Genomic DNA, 13,391 nt, shown 5'->3' with positions numbered 1-13,391 from the left:
GGGAACTCCTTGTGGAGCTCAAGAGGAGGAAAAAGAAATTGTATGATCTCTGGAAGCAAGGTCAGGCTTTGCAGGAAGATTACAGAGCCGTGGTTCACATACGCAGGAAGAAGAGACAAAAGGCCAAAGCTGAACTAGAGCTGAAACTGGCCAGTGTTGTGTCAGAAATGATTTTTTAAGCATGTTAATAGAAAGATGAGGTCTTTTTAAAGTATGTTAATAACAAGACAAGGTCTAAAGAAAACATTGGACCGATACTTGTTGAAGATGGTCACCTGACAAATACGGATGAAGAAAAAGCAGAGGCATTCAATGCTTTTTTTTGCCTCAGTCTTTAATAATACTGACAGACCTTGGGCTGCCCGGTCCTCTGAGTTGGAGGACCACGACTGCGGGAACAGTGACTTTCCATTTCTGGATGCTGAAATTGTAAGGGACCAGTTGTATCATCTGAATGTTCACAAGTCCATGGGGCCTGATGGGATTCATCCCAGAGTACTGAAGGAGCTAGTGGATGTTACAGCAGGAGTCGTCTCAATCATCTACCAAAGGTCTTGAGAGTCTGGGGAGGTCCTGCTGACTGGAAGCTAGCCTACACTATTCCAATTTACAAGAAGGGTGTGAGGAAACTACCTGGGAAACTACAGACCTGTTAGTCTAACCTCAGGACCTGGAAAAATTATGGGGAAGATCATGCTGGGTGCTATTGAAAGGCATTTAAAGGACAATGCAATCATCAGGCACAGTCAACATGGGATCACAAAGGGAAAGTCCTGCCTAACTAATTTGATATCCTTCTACAATAAGGTCACCCACCTAGTGGATGAAGGGAAAGCGGTGGATGTAGCTTTTCTGGATTTTAGTAAGGCTTTTGATGCTGTCCCTCACAGGATCCTTCTGGACAAGTTGTCCAGCTGTGAGATGAGCAGGTACACGGTGCGCTGGGTGAAGAACTGGCTGAAGGGCAGGGCTCAAAGGGTTGTAGTGAATGGGGCTACATCTGGCTGGCAACTGGTCACCAGCGGTGTTCCTCAGGGCTCAATTCTAGGGCCAGTTCTGTTCAATATTTTTATCAATGATCTGGAGGCAGGAGTTGAATGCACCATTAGCAAGTTTGCTGATGATACCAAACTGGGAGGTGCTGTTGACTTTCTTGAGGGACAAGAGGCCTTGCAGAGGGATCTGGATAGACTGGAGCATTGGGCAATTGTCAATGGCATGAAATTTAACAAGGCCAAATGACAGATTCTGCACCTAGGACGGAGTAATGCTAGGCACAAGTATAAACTGGGAGAGGAGTGGCTGGGGAGCAGCCCTGCAGAAAGGCATCTGGGGGTGCTGGTCAACAGTAGGCTCAATAGGAGTCAGCAGTGTGCCCTGGCAGCCAAGAGGGCAAACTGCATCCTGGGGTGCATCAAACACAGCATAACCAGCTGGTCAAAAGAGGTGATTATCCCACTGTATTTAGCATTGGTGCGGCCTCACCTTGAGTACTGTGTGCAGTTCTGGGCCCCACAATTTAAGAAGGATGTGAAGGTCCTTGAATGTGCCCAGAGGAGGGCAACAAAGCTGGTGAAAGGGCTGGAAGGCATGTCCTATGAGGAGCGGCTAAGGACTCTGGGTTTGTCTAGTTTGGAGAAAAGGAGGCTGAGGGGCGACCTCATTGCTCTCTACAGCTTCCTGAGGAAGGGAAGTGGAGAGGGAGGTGCTGATGTCTGCTCCCTGGTATCCAGTGACAGGACGTGTGGGAATGGTTCAAAGCTGCATCAGGGGAGTGTCAGTTTGGACATTAGGAAGCATTTCTTTACCGAGAGGGTGGTCAAACACTGGAACAGGCTTCCTAGAGAGGTGGTCGATGCCCCATGCCTGTCAGTGTTTAAGAGGCATTTGGACAATGCCCTTAATAACATGCTTTAACTTTTGGTCAGCCCTGAAGTGGTCAGGCAACTTACAACTGAAATATTCTATTCTATTCTATTCTATTCTATTCTATTCTATTCTGTTCTGTTCTATTCTATTCTATTCTATTCTATTCTATTCTATTAAAAGCTCCATCTCTAAGTTTATATTTTGTTCTTATCACTATTTTTTATCAGCTCTAATAATTACAGAAACAACCTGAACTACTTCATTTATGATTCACAATAGAAGGCAGATTTTTGTTTTATTTTAAGCTGTCACCGACTTGTGACACTAAGTAAATCTGTTTTTAAGAGCTTCTCACCATTTTTATTAAATAGAAAAAGTAAAGTTTTTTTCTTTTTGAAGTTCTTTGCACCAAAACTCACTGGAATCATACTGACTTCAGAAGGCTTTGTTTTGGGCCCATTGAGATATTTAAATGGAAAATACTGCTTCATAAGCACGAATGAGCATGGAATTTTCCATTCAGGTCATTTTACTAGAAATACATGGTTTTCTTCTTCCATCACTGGGAATGAATAAGCAAGTAGTAATAGTCAATAAGCGGCATGAATATGTTCAAGTCTTGATAACTGGGTGGAATGCAATGTGAATGCTTAAACTAAATTATCCTCAAATTTTGTCTCACAGTGAAGCCAAACAATTTACCATCTATTTTGATAAGAATATACTCCAGGCTCTATAACATAAACTTCATCTAATTTTAAACACCAATATAAAAAAGGACAAATGGTCTGGTTTTTCCTAGTTTGGCTGTTTGCACAGAGACCATTTGTTTGTTAAATGGACTTTTTTTTTCTAGGAAAGATTCTTTGCTTTATGCACAGCTCCCCATAAAAAAGGAAGCTCTGCCACTTTGTCTCACTAGGGTATATTTTAATATTGTCATTAGGAAACTATTTCAAAAACATACATAAAGGGCTTTGGGTGCCATGTCTAAAATTCCAGCCCAGAAAACCTTTGCTGCATAATCCCAGAGCTGCTTACATTTAATCCTGCATCCCTTTTTTGATCAAAAAATTTGTCTACAGCATATAAGCAGAAACATAGGTACAAATACCCAGGTTTAGCTGTGGCCAGTGTCATACTTACTGAGCATATGATGTATAGTCTGTTATCAAGCCTTTGCTGTACCACAGAACTGTGTACCTGTCCTGGTTTCAGCTGGGATAGAGTTAATTTTCTTCCTAGTAGCTGGTATAGTGCTGTGTTTTGGATTTTAGTATGAGAATAATGTTGATAACACGCTGATGTTTTGCTGTTGCTAAGTAATGTTTTACACTAGTCAAGGACTTTTCAGCTTCCCATGCTCTGCCAGGTGCACAAGAAACTGGGAGGGGGCACAGCCAGGATAGTTGATCCAAAGTGACCAAAGGGCTATTCCATACCATATGATGTCATGCCCAGTATATAAACTGGGGGGGAGTTGGCCGGGGGGTAGCAGTCGCTGCTTGGGGACTGGCTGGGCGTCGGTCGGCGGGTGGTGAGCGGTTGTATCACTTTTTATTCCTCCCTTGGGTTTTGTTCCTCTCTCTCTCTTGTTGTTTTCCTTCTCATTACAATTGATTATTATTATTATTACTATTATTTTGTTCCAATTATTAAACTGTTCTTATCTCAACCCACGAGTTTTCTTACTTTTGCTCTTCTGATTCTCTCCCCCATCCCACCGGGGGGGAGTGAGCAAGCGGATCCGTGGTGCTTAGGTGCCGGCTGGGGCTAAACCACGACAGTACCACACCACCTAATTGTGTACTTACTGGGTGCACATTGAGATAAAATGGCATTATTTGGTTTAAATGGAATTTAGTATTATTGCAACTATAGAATCATAGAATACCCTGAGTTGGAAGGGACCCACGAGGATCATTGAGTTCAACTCCTGACTCCACACAGGGCAACCTAAAAGTGAAACCATATATCTAAGAGCATTGTCCAAACACTTCTTGAACACCGACAGGCTTGGGGCCATGACCACTTCCCTGGGGAGCTTGTTCCAGTGCTTGACCACCCTCTCAGTGAAGAACTTTTTCCTAATATGCAATCTGAATTTCCCCTGATGCAGCTTTAAGCAATTCCCTCGCATCCTGTCACCGGGCACCAGAGAGAAGAGATCAGCACCTCCCTCTCCACTCCCCCTCATGAGGAAGTTGTAGACAGCAATGAGGTCACCCTTCAGTCTCCTCTTCTCTAAACTGAACAAACCTAGTATCCTCAGCCGCTCTTCATAAGTCATGCCCTCTAGGCCTTTCACCATCTTTGGTGCCCTCCTTTGGACACATTCTAATATTTTTGTATCCTTCTCATATTGTGGAGCACAAAACTGCACACGGTACTTGAGGTGAGGCCACATCAGTGCTGAGTATAGTGGGACAATCACTTCTTTCAACCGGTTAGCTATACTGTGCTTAATGCACCCCAGGATATGGTTGGCCCTTTTGGCCACCAGGGCACATTGTTGACTCATATTGAGCTTACCATCAACCAAAACCCCCAGATCCCTTTCTGCAGGGATGCACTCCAGCCTCTTGTCTCCCAGTCTATATGTACATCCAGGATTATACCATCCCAGGTGCAGAACACGGCATTTGTCCTTGTTAAATTTCATATGGTTAGTGATTGTCCAGTGCTCTAATCTATCAAGATCTCTCTGTAAGGTCTCTCTATCCTCAAGGGGATCAACAGCTCCTCCTAATTTAGTATTGTCGGCAAACTTACTTAGTGTGCACTCAACTCCTGTGTCCAGGTCATTGATAAAAACATTGATTTGAAAACAAAATCACCAAAGATTTTAAACTCAACCATTTCATGATGGAACTTCCCCTGGGAAACTGCCCTCAGGGACAAAGGAGCTGAACAGAGCTGGCAGCTCTGTTAAGGACATTTTTCTTAGAGCGCAAGAGCTCTCGATTCCCATGTGTAAGAAATCAGGCAAGGAAGGCAGGAGACCAGCGTGGCTGAATAAGGACCTCCTGGTCAAACTAAAGTGTAAGAAGGAAATGCACAGGCAATGGAAGCAGGGATACGCATCCTGGGAAGAATATAGGGATACTGCCCAGGAGTGTACAGATGGGATCAGGAAAGCTAAGGCACAGTTGGAGCTCAGTTTGGCAAGGGATGCGAAGAATAATAAAAAGGGCTTTTACAGGTACGTTGGCCAGAAAAGGAAGATTAAAGAAAATGTACCCCCTCTGGTAAATAAGACGGGAGAGCTGGTGACAACCGACATGGAGAAGGCTGAGGTACTCAACAATTTTTTGCCTCAGTTTTCAATGGTAATCTCTCTTCCCACATCTCTCAAGCCCCTGAACCTCAGGGCAGGGACTGGGGGAACTGTAGGGGAAGATCAGGTTCAAGACCACCTGAGGAACCTGAACATGCACAAGTCCATGGCACCCAACGAGATGCATCCCAGGCTCCTGAGGGATCTGGCAGATGTAGTTGCCAAGCCACTCTCCATCATATTTGAAAAGTCATGGCAGTCAGGCAAAGCCCCCAGTGACTGGAAAAAGAGAAACATCGCGCCCATTTTTAAAAAGGGTAAAAAGGAAGACCCTGGGAACTACCGACCAGTCAGCCTCACCTCCCTGACCAGTAAGATCATGGAACAGGTCCTCCTGGAAGACATGTCGAAACATATGGAAGACAGGGAGGTGATTAGAGACAGCCAACATGCCTTCACCAAGGGCAAATCATGCCTGACTAATCTGGTGTCCTTCTACGATGGAGCGACTGCGTTGGTGGACAAGGGAAGAGCTACAGATATCATCTATCTGGACTTCTGTAAGGCCTTTGATAGGGTCCCCCACAACATTCTTGCCGCTAAAATGGAGAGATATGGGTTTGACGGATGGACTGTTAGATGGATAAGGAATTGGCTCAATGGCTGCATCCAAAGAGTTACAGTCAATGGCTCGGTGGCTCAATGTGGAAACCAGTAAGGAGTGGTGTCCCTCAGGGGTCTGTACTGGGACCAATACTATTTAATATCTTCATCAACAACATAGACAGTGGGACTGAGTGCACCCTCAGCAAGTTTGCAGATGACACCAAGCTGAGTGGTGCAGTTGATTCGCTTGAGGGAAGGGATGCCATCCAGAGGGACCTGGACAGGCTTGAGGAGTGGGCCCATGGGAACCTCCTGAAGTTCAACAAAGCCAAGTGCAAGGTCCTGCACCTGCATCGGGGCAATCCTCAATATCAATACAGACTGGGGGATGAATGGATTGAGAGCAGCGCTGAGGAGAAGGACTTGGGGATACTGGTGGATGAAAAATTGGACATGAGCCAGCAATGTGCACTCGCAGCCCAGAAAGCCAATCGTATCCTGGGCTGCATCAAAAGAAGCGTGGCCAGCAGGTCGAGGGAGGTGATTCTCCCCCTCTACTCCACTCTCCTGAGACCCCACCTGGAGTACTGCATCCAGCTTTGGGGTCCCCAGCACAAGAAAGACATGGACCTATTAGAGTGGGTCCAGAGGAGAGCCACAAAAATGATCAGAGGGCTGGAGCACCTCTCCTATGAAGAAAGGCTCAGAGAGTTGGGGTTGTTCAGCCTGGGGAAGAGAAGGCTCTGGGGAGACCTTATTGCAGCCTTTCAATACTTATAAGAAAGGTGGAGAGAGATTTTTTACCAGGGTCTGTAGTGACAGGACATGTGGCAACAGTTTTAAACTGAAAGAGGGTAGGTTTAGACTGGACATAAGGAGGAAATGTTTTACGATGAGGGTGGTGAGACACTGGAACAGGTTGCCCAGAGAGGTGGTAGATGCCCCATCATTGGAAGTGTTCAAGGTCAGGTTGGACGGGGCTTTGATCAACCCAATCTAGTGAAAGATGTGCCTGCCCATGGCAGGGGATTTGGACTTGATGATGCATTCTATGATTCTATGATCACTGTGGCCAAGACAGCCACCAATCATCACTTCACCCATGAGACCATCTCTATTTACGAACAGCAGGTCTAGGAGGGCACCTTTCCTTGTTGGCTCCCTTAGTACCTGTATCAAAATGCTTCAACGTGCTTCAGGAATTTCCTGGACCTGTTCGTGTCTGCTGTGTGATAGTCCCAGTTAACATCTGGGAATTTGAAGTTGCCCATAAGGACAAGGGCAATTGAACTATAGATTTCCCTTAATTCCTTACAGCATAATACATCGGTGTCATCATTATGGCTGGGTGATCTACAGTAGACTCCCACAACAACATCCGCCTTCTTAGCTTTTCCCCCAGTCCTTACCCAGAGACTCTTAACCATGTCGTCCTCAACTGCAAGCACTGTGCAGTCCAACCCCTCCTTTACATACAGTGCTACCTGTCTGCCTCACCTGCCCTGCCTATCTCTCCTGAAGAGCCTATAACCATCCATCACAGCACTCCAGTCACAGGACTCTTCTCACTAATTCTCAATTATGCCAATGATGTCGTAGCTCTGGGACTGAGCCAAAGCTTCTAGTTCCTCTTGTTTATTCCTCATACTGCGTGCATTAGTGTATAAACATTTCAAATGCACTCCAGTGTACTCAGTACATCATAGAGCAGAGTGAAAGCCCTCACTAGCACACTGTCCCTCAAACATTGTCATGCCATCCCATAGCTTGTCACTAGTAAGCCTGATTTTATCTGTCCCCTCCTCTTCGAACCTAGTTTAAAGGTCTTTCAAATATAAAGATGATGTCAGGCATCTAAAACTGACATGACAACATGCCAGGAAGTGACACATGCCACTTCCTAGTGAGTACAGGTCTCAAGAGATCTTGGTAATCACTACCTTACCATGTTTCCTCTGTGGTATGATAGCCTCAGAGCCATACTGGAGCCAAACATAGATGCTTAAGTACAAAAGGTTTATGCTTCCCAACTATAATGGTCTCCAAAACAGACAGTGGTATTCCTGTTCCTTCACAGGAAGGGTCAAACATCTTAAAGGACAGACAAAATAAAATGCCTCAAAGTCTCAGTCAAAGATAACCTCACTGCCAAGTGTTCAAGGGTCTGAGATATAAACGCCCACTACACCTAGCAATGCTGTAGAATACGATATACAGGGAAGAATGTCGACCTAGCTCCTACAAGCAGAAATATGTTGAAATACATTAATTCAAGTCTCTCTTTCATTCTCTCTTTCCCTTTTTTCAGAGTTCTCTGGTTTGTGAAACATAAAGAGGGCCAAAGTTTCAGTCCAAAAATCTACCTACCTAATGGCAAAGGTTTCTTTGTAAAACTACTTAATCAACCTGAACGATAAAATTGTTTGCTACTATTAAAATAAAGAAGGCCAGTAAAAAGCAAACAAGCCAAGAGTCTATTCATAGAGCATAGTTCTTTGCAGCAAAAATGACCAGTGGATAAGAAGGAACTGAGATAGCTGGAGACTACAGAGATCAACTATAAAAATCTGGCTCAGCTGAACTGGGGCACAGGCAGTCCAAGAGGCACTGCATTTCTAGGAAGCCCTTATAGCTCACTCAGCAGCACAAGAGAACTGTGTTTCACAAATGGGGATATGCAGAGGCCACTCTGCATATACAGTGACATAGACAGTGGGACTGAGTGCACCCTCAGCAAGTTTGCAGATGACACCAAGCTGAGTGCTGTGTCGCAGGAGAATTATTGAGACAAGTCCTCATTTTATTAAACAATGATTAAACAGCAGTCAAGTATTCTACTACTTATTACATATCCAGTAATTAAGCTATAGCTTGATGTGTAAAAAATATCATTTATCTCACTGTAGACATCAGATGCTGAGTAAGGGATCTCTCAGCCTCGAGGAGTAACTTTGAGAGGCATCCCTATTCAAGGGAAGATCACCGCCGTGCAGCCCACTGCCATGCAGGAGAGCTCAACAGACTCTGGTGGCTGCATATATTTATAGCTTAAAGTTGTTAGCTCGTAATCAGTTTTTTTGCTGTGTTCACGCAGTTTCTGCTGCTTATCAGCCCAGTCTACAGCCAAACCGGTTTTGTGGTTTTGGTGCTGGGTTCTTGCTGATAGCCTTGCACAGCAGTATTAACGTCAGTTAGGCCTACTTGTTGAGCAACTGCCTGGTCCAAAGTTCAGTTAGTTCAAACAGGAAAAGTGCACCCATCACAGGGGCTGCCAAGGGAAGGTGAGGGTAGCCAACAGCTTTCAACCCTGGCCACTTCTGTGTGGGAGCCCTAGCTGGCAGGAGTTTGTTTTGGAGCTGGGCACTGGCTTAGATTGAGGGAGAAGGTGAGGGAGAGCGTAAGGTGGCTGAGCAAGCGCAGAGCCCCATTGCTGGTGGGGCTGTGAAGGGGCTACCAAGGGAAGGTGAGGGCTGCCAACAGCTTTCAGTCCTGGCCACTTGTGTGTGGCAGCCCTAGGTAGTGGTTGTATGTTTTGTTGCTTGGCTCTGGTGAGTGTGAGAAAGAGCGTTGGGTGATAGAGCAAGCGCAGAGCCCCAGTGTTGGTGGGGCTGTGAAAAGGCTGCCAAGGAAAACTGATTGATAGCTACAAACAACTTTCAGTCCTGGTACCTTCTGTGTGGAAGCCCTCACTGGAGGTTTTTCTCTTTTGAAGCAGGGCTCTGGCCTTTGTGTAGGAACAGGCTTAGGAATAAAATTAATACTGAGGCAGCTAGGGCTAGTACTCCTCCTAGTTTGTTGGGGATTGAGCATACAATAGCGTATGCGAATAGGAAGTATCATTTTGGTTTGATATGAGGGAGTGTGACTAGTGGGTTTGCTGGGGTGAAGTTTCCTGGGTCTCCTAGTAAGTTGGATGAGAATAAGGCTAGAGGTATTAGTGGGAGAAGTATGAGTATGAATCCTAAAATGTGTTTTAGGGAGAAGTAGGGGTGGAATGGAATTTTATCATAGTTTGATATGATACCTAGGGGGTTGTTTGAGCCTGACTCATGGAGGAAGGTGAGGTGAATTATAGTGGGGCCTGTGATTATGAAGGGGAGGAGGAAGTATAGGGCTAAGAATCAGGTTAGTGTGGGGTTGTCTACTGACAATCCTCCTCAGGCTCATTCTACTAGGGTTTGTCCAATGTAGGGGATAGCTGAGAATAGATTGGTGATAACTATAGCCCCTCAGAATTATATTTTTCCTCATGGTAGGACATATCCTATGAAGGCAGTTGCTATGAGCATGAGCAGGAGGATGACTCCTGTATGTCAGGTTTCTTTGTATAGGTACAAGCCATATTAGAATACTCATCCACTGTGTGGATAGATACAGATGAAGAAGAATGAGGCTCTCTTTGTGTGTAGGTTGTGGATTAGTCAGCTGTATTGTATGTTTCAGCATGTGTGGGCAACGGACAAAAAGGCTAGGGTTGTATCCGCTGTGTAGTGTATGGCTATTAGTAGGCCAGTTAGGATTTGTGTTATTAGGCAGATGCCTAGTAGGGATCCAAAGTTTCATGAAGCAGAGATGTTTGGGGGAGTGGGTAGATCAATTAAGGAGTTATTGTTATTTTTAGTAGGGGGTGAGATTTCTGGAGGTTGGGGGCCATTAATTTTGGGTCTATGTGTTGATAGAATGATGATAAGGTTGGATAAAGTGAAGGATCCTAGATAGGTTTTGATTAGTCCAGTGTGAAGGGTAGTTGAGGTTTTTGAATGCTATGAATTGTAGGTCATCAAGACCTTCGGGGCCTATTTTTTTATATCAGGATAGATCAATTAAGTGTGAGGCAATTTTTTGTACGCTGTTTAGTAGGTTTGTAGAGCTAAGGCAATGTGTTAAAGGGTTGAAGCATCCTAATGTGGAGGAGAAGTTTAGGTAGGTGTTTTGTTTTGGTTGGGTTAGGGTATATGCTATGTCTGAGAGTTCTAGGACTAGGGTAATGCCGAGGATTGTAACAATAATAGGTGCACTTTTTATGAGTGTGGGTATGGTTATTAGGGGGTGGGGGGTGGTTTGTTGGGATGATGTAGGATGTGATAAGTAGGCCAGCTACGATGTTGTCTAGGGCGAGATGGGTGATTGGGTTGGTGATTGTTGGGTTGTTTTCGTTTATTGGGTTTATTGTGGGTATACATTTGAATCCTGTCTGGACTAGTAGGGTTACACTTAGGCTGGAGGTTGCGGTGAATGATGTGGCTAGGAGTATTGTGTTAGAAGTAGTGCTCAGAAGTTTAGGTATGAGGTGTTCAGGCTCTCAATAAAGAGGACTTTTGAGTAGAATCCTGCTAGGAATGGGGTTCCTATCAAGGCTAGGTTGCCAATGGTTAGGCAGGAGGCGGTTGTTGGGAGTATTTTTTGTAGTTGTCCTGGTTTCGGCTGGGATAGAGTTAATTTTCTTCCTAGTAGCTGGTATAGTGCTGTGTACTGGATTTTAGTATGAGAATAATATTGGTAACACACTGATGTTTTGGCTGTTGCTAAGTAATGTTTTACACTAGTCAAGGACTTTTCAGCTTCCCATGCTCTGCCAGGTGCACAAGAAGCTGGGAGGGGGCACAGCCAGGATAGTTGATCCAAACTGGCCAAAGGGCTATTCCATACCATATGACGTCATGCTCAGTATATAAACTGGGGGGGGGAGTTGGCCAGGGGGTAGCAATTGCTGCTTGGGGACTGGCTGGGCATCAGTGAGTGGGTGGTGAGCAGTTGTATCACTTGTTTTTTCCTGGGTTTTTTTCCTCTCTTGCTTTCTTGTTGTTTTCCTTCTCATTACAATTTATTATTATTTTTTTGTTTTGTTCCAATTATTAAACTGTTCTTATCTCAACCCACGAGTTTTCTTATTTTTGCTCTTCCGATTCTCTCCCCCATCCCACCAGGGGGGAGGGTGAGCAAGTGGCTGTGTGGTGCTTAATTGCCAACTAGGGCTAAACCACAACAGTAGTCCTCCCATCTTTAGAATGTCTTGTTCTCCTTTTAGACTGTGGATGATTGACCCTGAGCAAAGGAAGAAGGCATGTGTTGAAATGTGGCCTTGAAGAAGGCATGTGTTGAAATGTGGAGGAAGGCTAGTTGTGGGAGGTTTAGTCCAATAGTAACTATTATTAGTCCTAGTTGGCTGGATGTGGAGAAGGCAATAATTTTTTTTAATGTCATTTTGTGTGAGGGCACATGTAGTGGCAAATAGTATAGATAGGGCCCCCAAATATAAACATAGGGTGAGGGCTGTCTGGTTGTCAGTGAGTATAGGGTGAATATGGATGAATAGGAAAATTCCAGCTACTACTATAGTGCTGGAGTGGAGTAGTGCGGAGACTGGAGCTGGGCCTTCTATGGCAGCTGGCAGTCACGAGTGAAGGCCAAATTGGGCTGATTTTCCTGTGGCGGCTAGGATGAGACCTAGTAGGGGGAGTGTCAGGGTTTGAGTGGGGTAGAAAGCTTGTTGTATCTCTCCAGTGTTTATGATTGATACAGTCCTGGTTTCGGAGAATGTGCTGGTTTGGGCTGGGATAGAGTTAATTTTCTTCACAGTAGCTAGTATGGGGCTATGTTTTGGATTTGTGCTGAAAACAGTGTTGATAATATAGAGATGTTTTAGTTGTTGCTAAGTAGTGCTTATACTAAATCAAGGACTTTTCAGCTTCCCATGCTCTGCCAGGTGCACAAGAAGTTGGCAGGGGACACGACTGGGACAGCTGACCCCAACTGACCAAAGGGCTATTCCATACCATATGACGTCATGCTCAGCATATAAAGCTGGGGAAGAAGAAGGAAGTGGGGGACGTTTGGAGTGATGGCATTTGTCTTCCTTGGGAAGACATCACATTACGCGTGATGGAGCCCTGCTTTCGTGGAGATGGCTGAACACCTGCCTGCCAATGGGAAGGAGTGAATGAATTCCTTGCTTTGCTTTGCTTGCATGTGCGGCTTTTGCTTTACCTATTAAACTGTCTTTATCTCAACCCTCGAGTTTTCTCACTTTTACTCTTCCGATTCTCTCCCCCATCCCACTGTGGGGGAGTGAGTGAGTGAGCGGCTGTGTGGTGTTTAGTTGCCGTCTGGGGTTAAACCACGACAGAGGCAAGTCATGCTATGCTTAGGATAAGACCGATGTCCCCGATTAAGTTGTAGATTACGGCTTGGAGTGCAGCTGTGTTAGCTTCTGCTCATCCCTGTCATCAGCCAATTAGTAGGAATTATATGACTCTAATGCCTTCTCAGCCAATGAATAATAAGAATATTTTGTTGGCAATAGATAGTGTTAGCATAGCGATTAAGAATACTATAAGATAGGTAAAAAATTTTGTAATATAGGGTTCTGAGGCTATGTATCATATTGCGAATTGAAGGATAGCTCATGTTACAAATAGTGCAATGGGGAAAAATATTATGGAGCATTGGTCTATTTTGAAGCTAAGTAGGACTTTGAAGTTTATGATGAATTTTCATTCTTAGTGGGAGATGATACTTTCTGTGCCTGAATACATGAAGAGTGTTATTGGGACTAGGCTAGTTAGGAAGGCGGCCTTGCTAGTGCGTGTGATGGTGGTTGAAGAGTTTTGGAACTTTTTTGGTAGTAATGGAAGTAGTG

The sequence above is a fragment of the Mycteria americana genome (genome assembly GCF_035582795.1).
Source record: "Mycteria americana isolate JAX WOST 10 ecotype Jacksonville Zoo and Gardens chromosome Z unlocalized genomic scaffold, USCA_MyAme_1.0 Scaffold_18, whole genome shotgun sequence".
Taxonomy (NCBI): domain Eukaryota; kingdom Metazoa; phylum Chordata; class Aves; order Ciconiiformes; family Ciconiidae; genus Mycteria; species Mycteria americana.
This window is presented reverse-complemented; position numbering follows the sequence as displayed.